The sequence below is a fragment of the Micropterus salmoides genome, unplaced genomic scaffold (genome assembly GCF_014851395.1).
Source record: "Micropterus salmoides isolate LMB-PRFRI ecotype aquatic unplaced genomic scaffold, ASM1485139v1 Ms_hic_scaffold_14, whole genome shotgun sequence".
Taxonomy (NCBI): Eukaryota; Metazoa; Chordata; class Actinopteri; order Centrarchiformes; family Centrarchidae; genus Micropterus; species Micropterus salmoides.
The window spans coordinates 29,933,136-29,945,953 of record NW_024040485.1 but is presented as its reverse complement, the minus strand read 5'-3'; the positions used below and the strand labels follow the sequence as shown (position 1 = coordinate 29,945,953).

General features: G+C 44.3%; 1 pseudogene; it reads left to right on the top strand.

Moving 5' to 3' along the window:
* The first annotated feature begins 3,814 nt into the window (after positions 1 to 3,814).
* LOC119902626 lies at positions 3,815 to 5,657 on the top strand (annotated as a pseudogene).
* The last annotated feature ends 7,161 nt before the right edge of the window (positions 5,658 to 12,818 follow it).

Genomic DNA, 12,818 nt, shown 5'->3' with positions numbered 1-12,818 from the left:
ATGTAGTTAGCTAGCTAAGGTTATCCTTTTCGTTGGCTACTAACTGTGGCGAAAGTTAGCAAATCCAACTACTTGAACATAATACCTGTACATGACACGGGCCTCAAAAAGTCAGCATCACGACAGAAATAACTATACTTGTTAATGTTACCCAATTTCTATTTAAGTGGGCATTTAGCATTATGAGAAATATGTAGATAACGTTACTTTACCAACGAAAGACAATAGTTTATTTACCTTAACTTACCTGATATGAAGTGTGCGCTGCATACGCGAGCATTTTTGATGATCGTTTCTGTCCAGTCTGCTTGTTTTATTGCGTTTAACCACAGCTGTCTATGGGTTTTTTGTCTGGCAGTGGCAGCAGGTATGCGATAAAATTTCAAATTGCCTGTACTCCGTCGATTCTGGCAACCAACAACACAACAAGATGACACTTTAAGCTCCTTGTGTAGCTGACCCTGTGCTGGTTTGTATTGGCCGCCTCTGGATGTCCATTTGTTTTGCCTCCAGCTAACGCTGTGACGTACCTCTGACGTCGGCTAAAAAAGGGTCTATAGGCCTAGACTGCAGGGGGATTTCCCATGATGCACTGAGCTCCTCTCTCCTCTACTTTCTCTCCCTCTGTATGCAACCTCATCCCATTATTGCATGTTACTAACACAACTTCTCCCCTTTCTGGTAGTCTTGTGCTTTCTCGTCCCTCTCCTCTCTCCTCCTATCACTTCCTGCAGGTGTTTCTGGCTCTGGAGCTGTAGAGTCTGGATCTGTGGTTGCGAGTCACCTGCTGCCCCCGTGTTCCTGCTCGACACCCTCTGCTAAAAATTGTTATTACAAGTCCTATTGTTATTATTATAAATTAACATTACTATAAATATCTGCACCATTATTCATTCAGTCTGTACCAACATTACAGTTATTTCGCAACGGCGCAAGCTCTGTATTTTCTCCAGAAGAATGCAAGTTGATTGTCAGAATACAAAGAGGTGTTAACGGACAAATCTAATATCTTGGTCAATGGGGTGATTGAGGATTCCCAGCCTTTCACTATTGTGGAGGACAAAGGGTTCAGAAAGCTTGTTAAAGCTTTGAACCCTTCCTATGTTCTCCCCACAAGGCAGATGCGTTTGTGAGCACATGTATTTTTCCCTATTTCCCCATATTTGCCATTCCAAGAGTGTTCTCTTCTTTCCTTTAGGCTTTGAAAGCTATAATGGAGGACAAATATAAGGAATCCAAGGCGAAAGCCAAAGCCTTGGTGTTGAACGTGTCAGCAGTTAGTTTAACATCAGATGTGTGTATCTCTATCAACACCGACGCGTATCTAGCTGTGACATGCCATTTTATAGATGCAAGCACCTCTTTGTATTCTGTTGTTTTAGGGGTGCTCAAAACTGCTGAAAATTTGGCACAAGTAAAAGCAGCACTTATGTCACAGTGGGGTATTACAAACAAAGTTACTTACCTTGTGACTGATGGTGCTTGTGCCAAGGAGCTTCATTTGCGTCACACAAATTGTGTGGCGCATACTTTATATTTACTTGTAAAAAGGCTCTTGACCAAAACACTGTGTGAGAGTCTGAGCAGACAGTTACGGTACAAGCTATACACTGCAATCAATGAGCATCATGTCACTGGCAACACTGCTTGATCTCAGGTTTAAAAAGATAGGCTTCTTTAGCCCCAATAAAGCAGCAGAAGCCGAGAAGAGGCTCACTGCTCATAGTCACATATCAGAAGCCTTTGATTCAAGGTAATAGATACTGTAATACATACTAATTGTCTTACTGTATTTAGTCACTTACAGTCTGTGGCATCATTTGAACACCGCAGTCCTGCAGACTAGGACACAAAATGTCACTGCAGACGCGACAGTGGAGGTCCAAACGTACCTGGGTGAACCAAACATCGCAACCCCCTGGAGTATTGGGAAAGACAGAAAAAAGTATATCCTAATTTGCACCGACATGCTGTTGCTTTTAAGTGTCTCTATTGACACCTAGCAGGACAGTAAAGGAATTGTCCAATCCTTCTCCATCCACAGGGTACCTCAGGAAAGTATTGCCGTTCTGATCCCTTTTCCCATAGAATGGCTCTAAATTAACTTCATAAAGCAATGAAATGAAAAATCCATTCATGCCATAAAATGTGCTCAAATAGTGGCTGAAAGACTGAATCTCAACATTTAGGCTACTGAAAACTCACCTCAAAAGGTGGGGAGGTAGGCTACATGATGAGTCTGTAAGAAAGCTACTATCTTAATAGCCTACGTTCATATTAAAATTTTGTATTTCAATATCCCAACCAAATTGCTCATAATATTCAGCCTAACATAAGAAAAATGAAACCCATTTTTTTTAACGGCTGCAACAAGCAGTGTTAAACGGACTGGGAGCAAATAAATATTAAACACATTTAAAAGCAGTAAGTAGGCTTACTGTAAATACATATAGTCCTACAATAACCTTAGGCTTTTAATTAGTCTTTGTAGGATGATATCACTATAGCCTACAAGAGTTTCTCCACATCGCCGCTGCAAACATAAAGCAGCCTATTGGCTAAAACAGTCTGTGGGATCTCCTACAGATGGTGATGTCATTTTCCAAGAGAGCTGATTGGTCAGTAGGCGGCCTTTTCATAGAGTTGATCTCTTATCTGGAACATAACCTGCTCCAGAGTAGGTTAGCCGTTCAGCATAAGTTACCATAGCAATCTACCCCAGTAAGAAGTGAACCACCGTCATGGTACTGAAAACCCAGAGTTAACCACGAAGTTACCTCGATAAGCTCAAGTCCTGCTTCGTGGTACAGGCCCCGGGAGTCATTACCGCCAACGTGAATAACAATCTTACTGTATTTACGTTTATCCAGCAGTTCAAATAAGACTCAATGTCGCCCGCTCTGGCCCCAGGGATGCACTTAACTATGGCTGCTGGCTTCGCTAACTTCACGTTTCTCAAAATGGAGCTGCCAATGATCAGAGTTGGTTTCTCAGCGGGTGTGTCGCTGAGTGGGGAAAATCTGTTAGAAACGTGAACAGGTTGGTGGTGACGCGTTCCGCACCAACTACTGCGGACTGGCTAGCTACAGTAGCTAAAGACTGATATACCAAGGTGCGGAACCGGACTTCTAAATCACTGAGCCTCGCCTCCATGTCTACAAATAAACTACACTTGTTAAACGTACCATTACCGCTAAAGGAGGCAGAGGAGTAACTGAACATCTGACACACAGTAGGAGAGCGAGAGGAAAGAAGGAGAAGCCATCACTAGCTGCTGAGCTAAAGTCGCTAACGGCTAAGCTAAAGTACGGCAGCGTTAGCAACCAAAACTTTTGAAAACAACCATGAGATTAAGCGACAGTCACTAAAAAATGGAAAGAACTGTGAGTGCTTAGGTAACACTATTGTAAGAATAAGTGTTTAGCGGACAGTTGGCCGCTGTAATGACAAATCTAACATCTTTTATGACAGTTTACTTTGATTATTGTTAGTCAACTGGTTTTAACCAGTAAAATAAACCTGAACATAATTTACAGAGTTGGAGAAAAATGGAGCCATCAGCAAAGCCTGAGGAGCCAAGAAGAATTTTAGAGCTTTAAAGCTTTCAAACGGGGAGAAGGTTTTAACAAAGGCTTTGCTGTAAATGAGAAAACAAACTCTCAGATGCTCTTCTTCCTGGAGTGAGTTGCAGTTTGATAACCCCTCCCTCTGCTTCCTGCTCTCCAACACAGCGAGCTCCACTCTGTCTATATATTTCCTTGTTCCCTCCCCTCAGCTCAAACTAGTTTTACTTCTGAGAAAGTGAAACTCAGACAGTCGTCACTGAGAGATGAAATGGCGCAGAAAGGAGTTCAGCTAGATCGGGAAACCTTCTCTTGTTCCATCTGTCTGGATCTACTGAAGGATCCGGTGACTATTCCCTGTGGACACAGCTACTGCATGAACTGTATTAAAACCCACTGGGATGCAGAGGAGGAGAAGAAAATCCCCAGCTGCCCTCAGTGCAGGCAGACCTTCACACAGAGGCCTGTCCTGGTGAAAAACAACATGTTGGCAGTTTTAGTGGGGAAACTGAAGACTGTACTCCAAGCTGCTCCTGCTGATCACTGCTATGCTGGACCTGAAGATGTGGCCTGTGGAGTCTGCACTGGGAGAAAAGTGAAAGCCCTCAAGTCCTGTCTGGTCTGTCTGGCCTCTTACTGTGAGAAACACCTGCAGCCTCATTATGATGCTGCTCCGTTAAAGAAACACAAGCTGGTGGAGCCCTAGAAGAAGCTCCAGGAGAACATCTGCTCTCGGCATGATGAGGTGATGAAGATGTTCTGCCGTACTGATCAGCAGAGTATCTGTTATCTCTGCTCTGTGGATGAACATAAAGGCCACGACACAGTCTCAGCTGCAGCAGAAAGGACTAAGAGGCAGAGAGAGCTCTGGGTGAGTCGACAAAAAATTGAGCAGAGAATCCAGGACAGAGAGAAAGATGTGAAGGTGCTTCAGCAGGAGGTGGAGGCTATCAATGGCTCTGCTGATAAAGCAGTGGAGGACAGTGAGAAGATCTTCACCGAGCTGATCCGTCTGATGGAGAAGAGAAGGTCCGATGTGAAGCGGCAGCTCAGATCCCAGCAGGACACTGAAGTGAGTCGAGTCAAAGAGCTTCAGGAGAAGCTGGAGCAGGAGATCACTGAGCTGAAGAGGAAAGACGCTGAGCTGAAGCAGCTCTCACTCACAGAGGATCACACCCAGTTTCTACACAACTACCCCTCACTGTCAGCACTCAGTGAATCTACAGACTCATCCAGCATCAACATCCGTCCTCTGCGCTACTTTGAGGATGTGACAGCAGCTGTGTTAGAAGTCAGAAATAGACTACAGGACATTCTGAGTGCAAAATGGACAAACGTCTCACTGACAGTGACTGAAGTGGATGTTTTACTGTCAGAACCAGTGCCCAAGACCAGAGCTGGATTCTTAAAATATTCCCGTGAAATCACTCTGGATCCAAACACAGCACACATACGTCTGTTATTATCTGAGGGGAACAGAAAAGCAACATTAATGAGAAAAAATCAGTCTTATTCTAATCACCCAGACAGATTCGCTAGCTGTTGGCAGGTCCTGAGTAGAGAGAGTCTGACTGGACGTTGTTACTGGGAGGTGGAGTGGAGAGGGAGAGGAGTTCATGTAGCAGTTGCATACAAGAATATCAGCAGAGCAGGGAGCTGGAGGAAATGTGACTTTGGATTCAATGACAAATCTTGGGCATTAGATTGTGAGAAAGACAGTTATACCTTTTTGTACAACAATGTCCAAACTCCCTTCTCAGGTCCTCGGTCCTCCAGAGTAGGAGTGTACCTGGATCACAGTGCAGGTATTCTGTCCTTCTACAGCATCTCTGAAACCATGACTCTCCTCCACAGAGTCCAGACCACATTCACTCAGCCTCTCTATGCTGGACTTTGGCTGTATTATTATGGAGTCACTGCTAAATTCTGTAAACTCTAATAGAAGTCATTTCAGGGACAGTTGTGTTTTAATCCTTAAACTTATTTTGTCTTCATGTTTGTTGCTGAGAGCTGATTGTTGTGGCATTTCTTCACTGCACAGAGATCAGCTGTCAATCAAACATTGTGGGCGGTACTTTGACGTCTTCTCTCATTAGTTGCTGTGTAAATGTTTGAGTTTCTTTAGGTGGCGCTCCTTCCTGTGTCTGTTTAGCCATGGAGGCTATCACTGCTCAGGATGATTTCCTGTTTACCTGAACTGACATTTCTCTGCATGAAAATGGAAACTTCTCTGTGCTCTAAATGTTTGCTGAATATTTGAATTGATGTACTTGGGATTCTGCTCAAACACACTGCTTGTGTGGATGAAGTGAATCTGTACCTGAAATCATTGAACAAGAGTCATTTAACAGACTTTACTGATGGGATGTGTGAACAAACTGAAGGTTTACATGATGAATAAACAAACATTAACAAAGTCTTTCCTTCCTGTCTTCATTCCAGGGTATCATACAAAGCTGATGGAGAAAATGTGAAACTAATATGAGAGTATAACTGAGGCAGTTTTCCTCCTAAAACACAGAACGCAGAAGAGCATTTGTCAGTCAGTCTGTGTCCTTTCAGCTTTCCTCACTAAAACAGCTTTGTCATAGAGAAATGAGCAAAGTTTTCTGTCACTTGCTTTTTACATGTAGCCACGGGGTTAAACCCCAGAGCTAATTTAAACACAGCAGTGTAAACCCTACATTGTTACTATAGTAGGCACTGTTCCTTTAAGAGGACAGTGTTTTCATAGTTTATTTAGAACGCACATCACGAGGTGAGACATATTAACCTGATGCTTTTATTTATGTGCCTCTGATTAGTCCACTGACAGAGACATCTAGTTCCTAACAGGTATGATTGAATAGGGGTCGGGACTAGTCCTAGTCAGAGGAACTGGAAGAGCAGAGAAACGAGGGAGACATGCGAGAGAAGTAGACGCTGCAGTGTGAGTGTGCAACTGTATTTTGAGTGGCGAATAGCTACGAACCAAGACGAATATTAGAGGGTAGAGACCTCACTGGTACCCTGCTCAGGGAGCGAAGGGACCATCCACTGTAATCTGTCATTCAGCGCGCTCAAGCAGCATTCAGGCCTGCCACGGGGGTTGTTTATTTTAATTCCGGCTTTTATTTTTTTGGGGCCCATTAGAGTAACTGAGTAATTTACAGCACTGTGGTTATGGATATATGATAATTGGTTTATATGAAGTTATCTGAGGTATTTGCTGCTGAATGTTCATTTGCAGTTGGAATGTGAAAAAATAATGTTTGCTAAGGTAAATTTAGATATTTACAGTAAGTGTTTAGGGCAGAGAACTTTAAGTTTCCATCAAGAGTTTTAAAGGTACAGACTGACCTATCAGTTTTACAGTATCTGGGGAACAAGTGGACGGTTGTATACTTTGATTTGTTAAGGTAATTGAGGGGACATCTCTCTTAACCCTAAAGGTCACTTTATTTCATTTAATTTATTATTTTTTATTTAAAAAAATTTAACTATTTAACTATCTATGTTATAAGATTTACCTCTTTGTCATTGTTATAAATATACACATTTGAAGCAGAGTATTTTCAGTTTAAAAAGGGTTTAAAACTACACATCTGCACCATCTTTTGTAAAATTGATATAGTTCTGTTAGAGTGTTCCTAAAGTAGTTAGTGGTTACAGGTTGCAACTGATACTATAGGGTGCAGATTACTGAAAAGAACCCAGGGCGCTTTATCTCATGCTAGATGATACTGAGAAAGCGCTACATACAACTGACACGCTCAGAGGCCAAGGTGCGTTCACTGACATGGTTCAACAATAGGTGCCTTTGACTTCATGCGGCGCTGCGCAGCGCTGACTTAACGTGATGCATGCTGGACTTAAAACAAGGCATGCTGGTTATAAATTGTGTCCGATTTTCGCCGGCACTGCAAAACGTCACCATGTCACATGATATTTAAACCGATGGTGGCCGCAGTTGCTTTTCTTATCTCAAATGCACCTAATTAAACAGCAGTGTGTGTGTGTGTGTGTGTGTGATTGTGAGTGTCTGGCTCCAGCTGCTGTTTCTTATTTTAATTACAGAGGACAATCTACAATGAAGCACTTCTGCACACTTTTTAATATTTACCTTTACTACAATGAACCTCTGCAATGTGAAACAGACAGATTTGCCAGCCTCAAAGTCATTTAAAAGTATTTTAAAAGAAACCAGTGAAAACACCTCCCCAAGATTATGGACAGCAAAGGGAGCCGCATATTTAAACACTCCTTTACCCAATTCAGTTCGGACTTGAGGCACAGATAGTAGTAATAAGTTCTCAAAACGAAGACAGTTTCTTTCTGTACTTTTCTCTTGGATGTAGATTTGTAAGTAGGGTGGAAACAGAGAAAGAATAGCCTTATAAACAAGAGTGCGCCAAAGATTAAGTCTGTAACGTGGGGGTTCGATGTTAGGTGGTTGGAACACTCTTTATGAGAAAAACAACAGGATGGAGACGGATAACTTTCTTACGCAGCACTTTACTTTTCACACCTCGTCACAACAACCACACTTCCTCGTCCTCCCTCTCACATGACCGAACTAACCAATCAGGAGCTAGCAGGAGTTAGACTGAAGTAAATGCAAAGAAAACACAGAGGTAGATTCTGCTTAATATCGTAGCTGATTTACAGATTCAAATGTAATGATTTAGATACCAACTGTGATACAAATAAAAAATGCCGTGAACTGAATAAACACTGTAAATATATTTTTAGTAAATTACCTCAAAAATGTGAATTAACTTAACTTCTCTTACATTAACTCTTACATTTCTTCCTCCTCCCCGAAAAGAAACGTCCCTGTTTCACATTACATACGGAGAAGCAGCAACCGCTATTAGAAGAACAAGGCAACAGTCTTACTTTAGAACATAGTCCATCAGGTATCTGGGAGGTCTAACTTGACATCGACTTGGGCGAGCTGAAGAACCCAAGCCTTGCCCAGGAATGGCAGAGGGGACCGTGTCAGACTGGCAAACTAGCAACTTGCCTGAGGGGGAAACAGTCCCAGAAGTAGGGGACAAGGGAGAGTGGGAGTTGGTCTGTGGCTGGCAGATTTGAGGGGTCACTGAGGGAGCACTGCGGCAGCCCGGAGTGGTACTGCCCTTGGATGCTGCAAACCGTGAAGATGTAAAGGGCAAAGCACCCGACAATGCCGTCAAGCAAGGGAGTTGAGGTTGCAAAGATGACTCACAAACAGGTGTCCTCTGTCCACAATCAGGCACAGGTGCGTTGTAAGGTCTGAGGCGGTTGTAATGGACTACCTGGGATTTGCTAGACGGATCCAGGAGGTAATGAATCCTGTAGGTCACTCCCGGAGAATCCACATCAGATCCAAGGCACTCCAATATTTTAAAGGGGCCCTTCCAGTGTGGAGCGAGTTTTTGTTTTGCTGTAGTGGGGTCATTTAACCACACAAGGTCTCCGAGCACATAGGGAGTGTGCTTGGCACTGTTGTCATACTGCCGTTTCTGACGATTGTGGGCACAGTCTCTGTTCCAGGAAGCAGCGCTGAAGGCAGACTGAAGTTTCTGGGTTAACTGTGCGACATAGTCAGAATGAGAACCTGGAGTAGATGAAGATGGTGTGTTGTTAGGCAACAGTATGTTGGCAGGCATCCTAGCTTCATGCCCATGTGTGAGGAAGAACGGAGTGAAGCCTGTAGTAGAGTGAGGGCTGGTATTGTAGGCCAAGGCAACTTGATTGAGACAGTCATCCCATTCACCTGACTGTTGAAGAAGTAACTTGGCTAACTGATCTATAAGTGTCCTATTGAACCTTTCAACCATGCCGTCACACTGAGGATGATATGGGCTGGTCCTTGTTTTCTGAATACCCAATAGTTGACACAGGTTCTTCACTAGGTCAGACTCAAACTGCCGTCCTTGATCTGTGTGCAGCATTTTTGGAATCCCATGCTCACAGATGTAGTTTTCAAACAGAAATTTTGCAACTGTCGTAGAGCGCTGGTCTGGAATGGCATAGAGGTTGACATACTTAGAAAAATAATCTTGAACAAAAGCACATACCTGTTGCCACGGCTGGTGATGGGGAGCTCAAGTATGTCTGCTGCAACCTTTTGGAATGGCTCAGTAGCAACAATAGTTTGCATTGGAGCTCTCTGATGGGGTGTGGGACTCCGTCTCGCATCACATGGGGTACACTGCTTGCACCACATCTTAATATCACGTGACATGAATGGCCAGTAACACAGTTGCTGAGCCCGTTTCAGGACTTTGTCTGCTGACAGATGACCAGTTACTGGATTCCCATGCAACAGCTGTAGGACAGTGTCTTTAAGGGCATGAGGAACAACAACCTGATAAAGTGCTGACTTAGTGTGTGGATCGAACACTTTACGACAGAGAAACCCATTATGAAAGGTAAGTCTGTGATACTCTTGCCAAAGTGCTTTTTCAACAGGCGTGCGTTTTTTCATGTACCAGTATGGAGGCTTCTGACCTTTAGCTTTCCAGTTAATAACCTCGGACAGTGTGACATCTTGTCGTTGTGCCTTTTTAAGGTCCTCTTCAGGGAGTTGAAGCACAAATGTGGAGGAGACCAACTGGGGAGCACACTTTAAGTCTGGAGCTGGAGTCTGTGAAGTGGTCTGGTTACAGGAAATTGGTTTCGGATTAGTACTGCAGGGGCTATGGTGATGTACAGAACTGACAAGACAAGATGGCCTTACAGGGCTTGAATGCCTCTCATTAGGGTGTGAACTGGCAAGAGTCTTACAGGAGGTGCTCTGCTCTGTTGGTCTGGTGTCCGCCGGGCGACGTGACATAGCATCTGCATTAAGATGGCGGTGGCCGTCTTTGTGAATTACAGTCCACTCAAAAGGATCAAGTTCAAGAGCCCATCTTGCACGACGACCAGTTCTGTCATTGTCAATGGGTATTTTCCTGAGACCCAAGAGAGGTTTGTGGTCTGTGATAATAACAAAGGGCTGCTTGTAAAGATAGTGGCGAAAATGTCGTACCGCCCAGACGATAGCCCAGAGTTCTCTATCGTAAGTTGACCACTTCCTTTCTGCTTTGTGAGAACATGGCTAGCGTATGCAACCACTTTTTCCTGATGTCCCTGTGTCTGAGCCAGTACAGCACCTATAGCCGAACATGAAGCATCTGTGTAGAGGGAGAATGGTGATGTGAAGTCAGGAAAGGCAACCACAGGAGGGTTTGTGAGTGCATGCTTCAGGTAAGTGAATGCATCCTGACACTGAGAAGTCCATTGGAAAGCAGCATTCTTTGCAGTGAGTGCATGTAGTGGGACGCTGTGATGTGCAAAGTTTCGGATGAACTTGCGATAATATGAACAGAGTCCAAGGAATGCTCTTACTTCTGTTACTGTCCGTGGAGTAGGCCAGTCTTGAACACTTTTCACATTGCGTGGGTCTGGCTGAATGCCGTTTTTGGATACCACATGGCCCAGAAATTGTACCTGATCTCTGGCAAAACAGCATTTTGATGGATTTAGCTTCAGGCCACTTGACTGAAATCTGAAGAGGATTTCTTCAGGTGCTGGAGATGCTCACTGAAAGAGTGGCTGTAAATGAGGACATCATCCAAATACACAAGGCATGTTTTCCATGGAAGGCCACGAAGTACCATTTCCATCAGGCGTTGGCATGTGGCTGGAGCGTTGGTGAGTCCCATCGGCATAACTTTAAACTGATAAAGTCCGCTGCCTGTTGTAAATGCTGTCTTTTCACGGTCTTCCTCTTCCAGCTCAACTTGCCAATAGCCATGTTGCAGGTCCATGGTGGAGAACCAGGCCGAGCCGGACAAAGCATCCAGCGCGTCATCGACTCTGGGAAGAGGGTGGGAGTCTTTGATTGTCACTACATTGAGTTTTCTATAGTCTAGACAAAAACGCCATGTGCCATTTTTCTTACGCACCAAAACCACAGGTGCAGCCCAGGGACTATAGCTTTCTTCAATGACATCTGCCTTCAACAGGTTTTCCACTTGAGTTTGTATTTCCGCTCTCTGTTCTGGTGTCACTCTGTAGGCTCTCTGTTTAATTGGTGTGGCATCACCAGTGCGTACACGATGCTTGATTATTCCTGTGCGACCTCTGTCTTCTGAGTGTTTACTGAATACTACTGAGTATTTCTGAAGCAGTGACTTCAGAGACTGGGCTTGAGAAGGTGACAGGTTTGTTTCATTTATCTGAATGGGTAGGGCTGAATCAGGTGCAGGTGAGATGGCACAGCATGTTTCTCCAGCTGGCATGATATCAACAGAGGAAGCTGAATGAAACTCACCAAGGTGTTGACCAGAATGCAGCTCAATGTCATCTCTGGAGGGATTCAAAACTCGAACAACAGTTGTGCCATTTTGAACTTCACTGAGAGAGTGCGCCACAATGATGTCACGGCTGGGTTGGGCATGAGAACACCACAATAGCCAGTTGGCATAGGAGAAGCAGGGGTAGCTGCTGACACACAGGCTGTGATGAGGGTTTCACTCAAAGCTGGAATCTTAGTGGGTGCTAGCACAGACACATTACAGCAGGCGGCGACTTCATGTCTTTGGGCAATAGAGGAACTCTCATGTCCCACAGTTGCAATACTTTGTTTTTGATGTCAAGGAGAGCACTGTTTTACCAGAAAATCCCAACCTAATATGACTGGCTGATAAGCACCTCTGAGAACTTCAAATTCCTGCTGCCATACCTGTTTTCCAATTCTGATCCCAACGGTTAACTTGCCAAGAATGTCCAGGTGCTGTCCATTGACTGAGCGAGCTGGCACTGAAGAGGCTGTCATCGGGCGTTTTCTTAAAGCTGGATGGGAGTTTCGGAAATCTTCACTCACAATGGAGACAAAAGAGCCAGAGTCGATTAAAGTGCACACTTCAATGCCTTCAACAATAGTAAGGATGTTCGAAGAAGCAGATTCATCAAGTTGTGAGTCAGTGTCCTCAGGCATCAAAGGTGGTGTATCATTCTGGGGCTGGGAACAAGTAGCCGATGTTTGCCCCTCAACAGCAGCTACTGAAAGTTTCCCTGTCGGTTGACGCCAGAATGGGTGTGTCTTTCAGGAGACTGGAAACGGACAGTGCCCCTAGTCTGTGGACTTGCCTCTCTCTTTCTCTGTGGAGCTGGACTAGGACTGCGTCTTCGTTGGTTAGTGTCCTCATCGTCATGGCGACTATACCTAGGATACTGGTAGGATGGGCGTGATGGAGAATGCTGGCGTTCCCGTCTGTCATTGCTGTTCCACTCATTGTATCT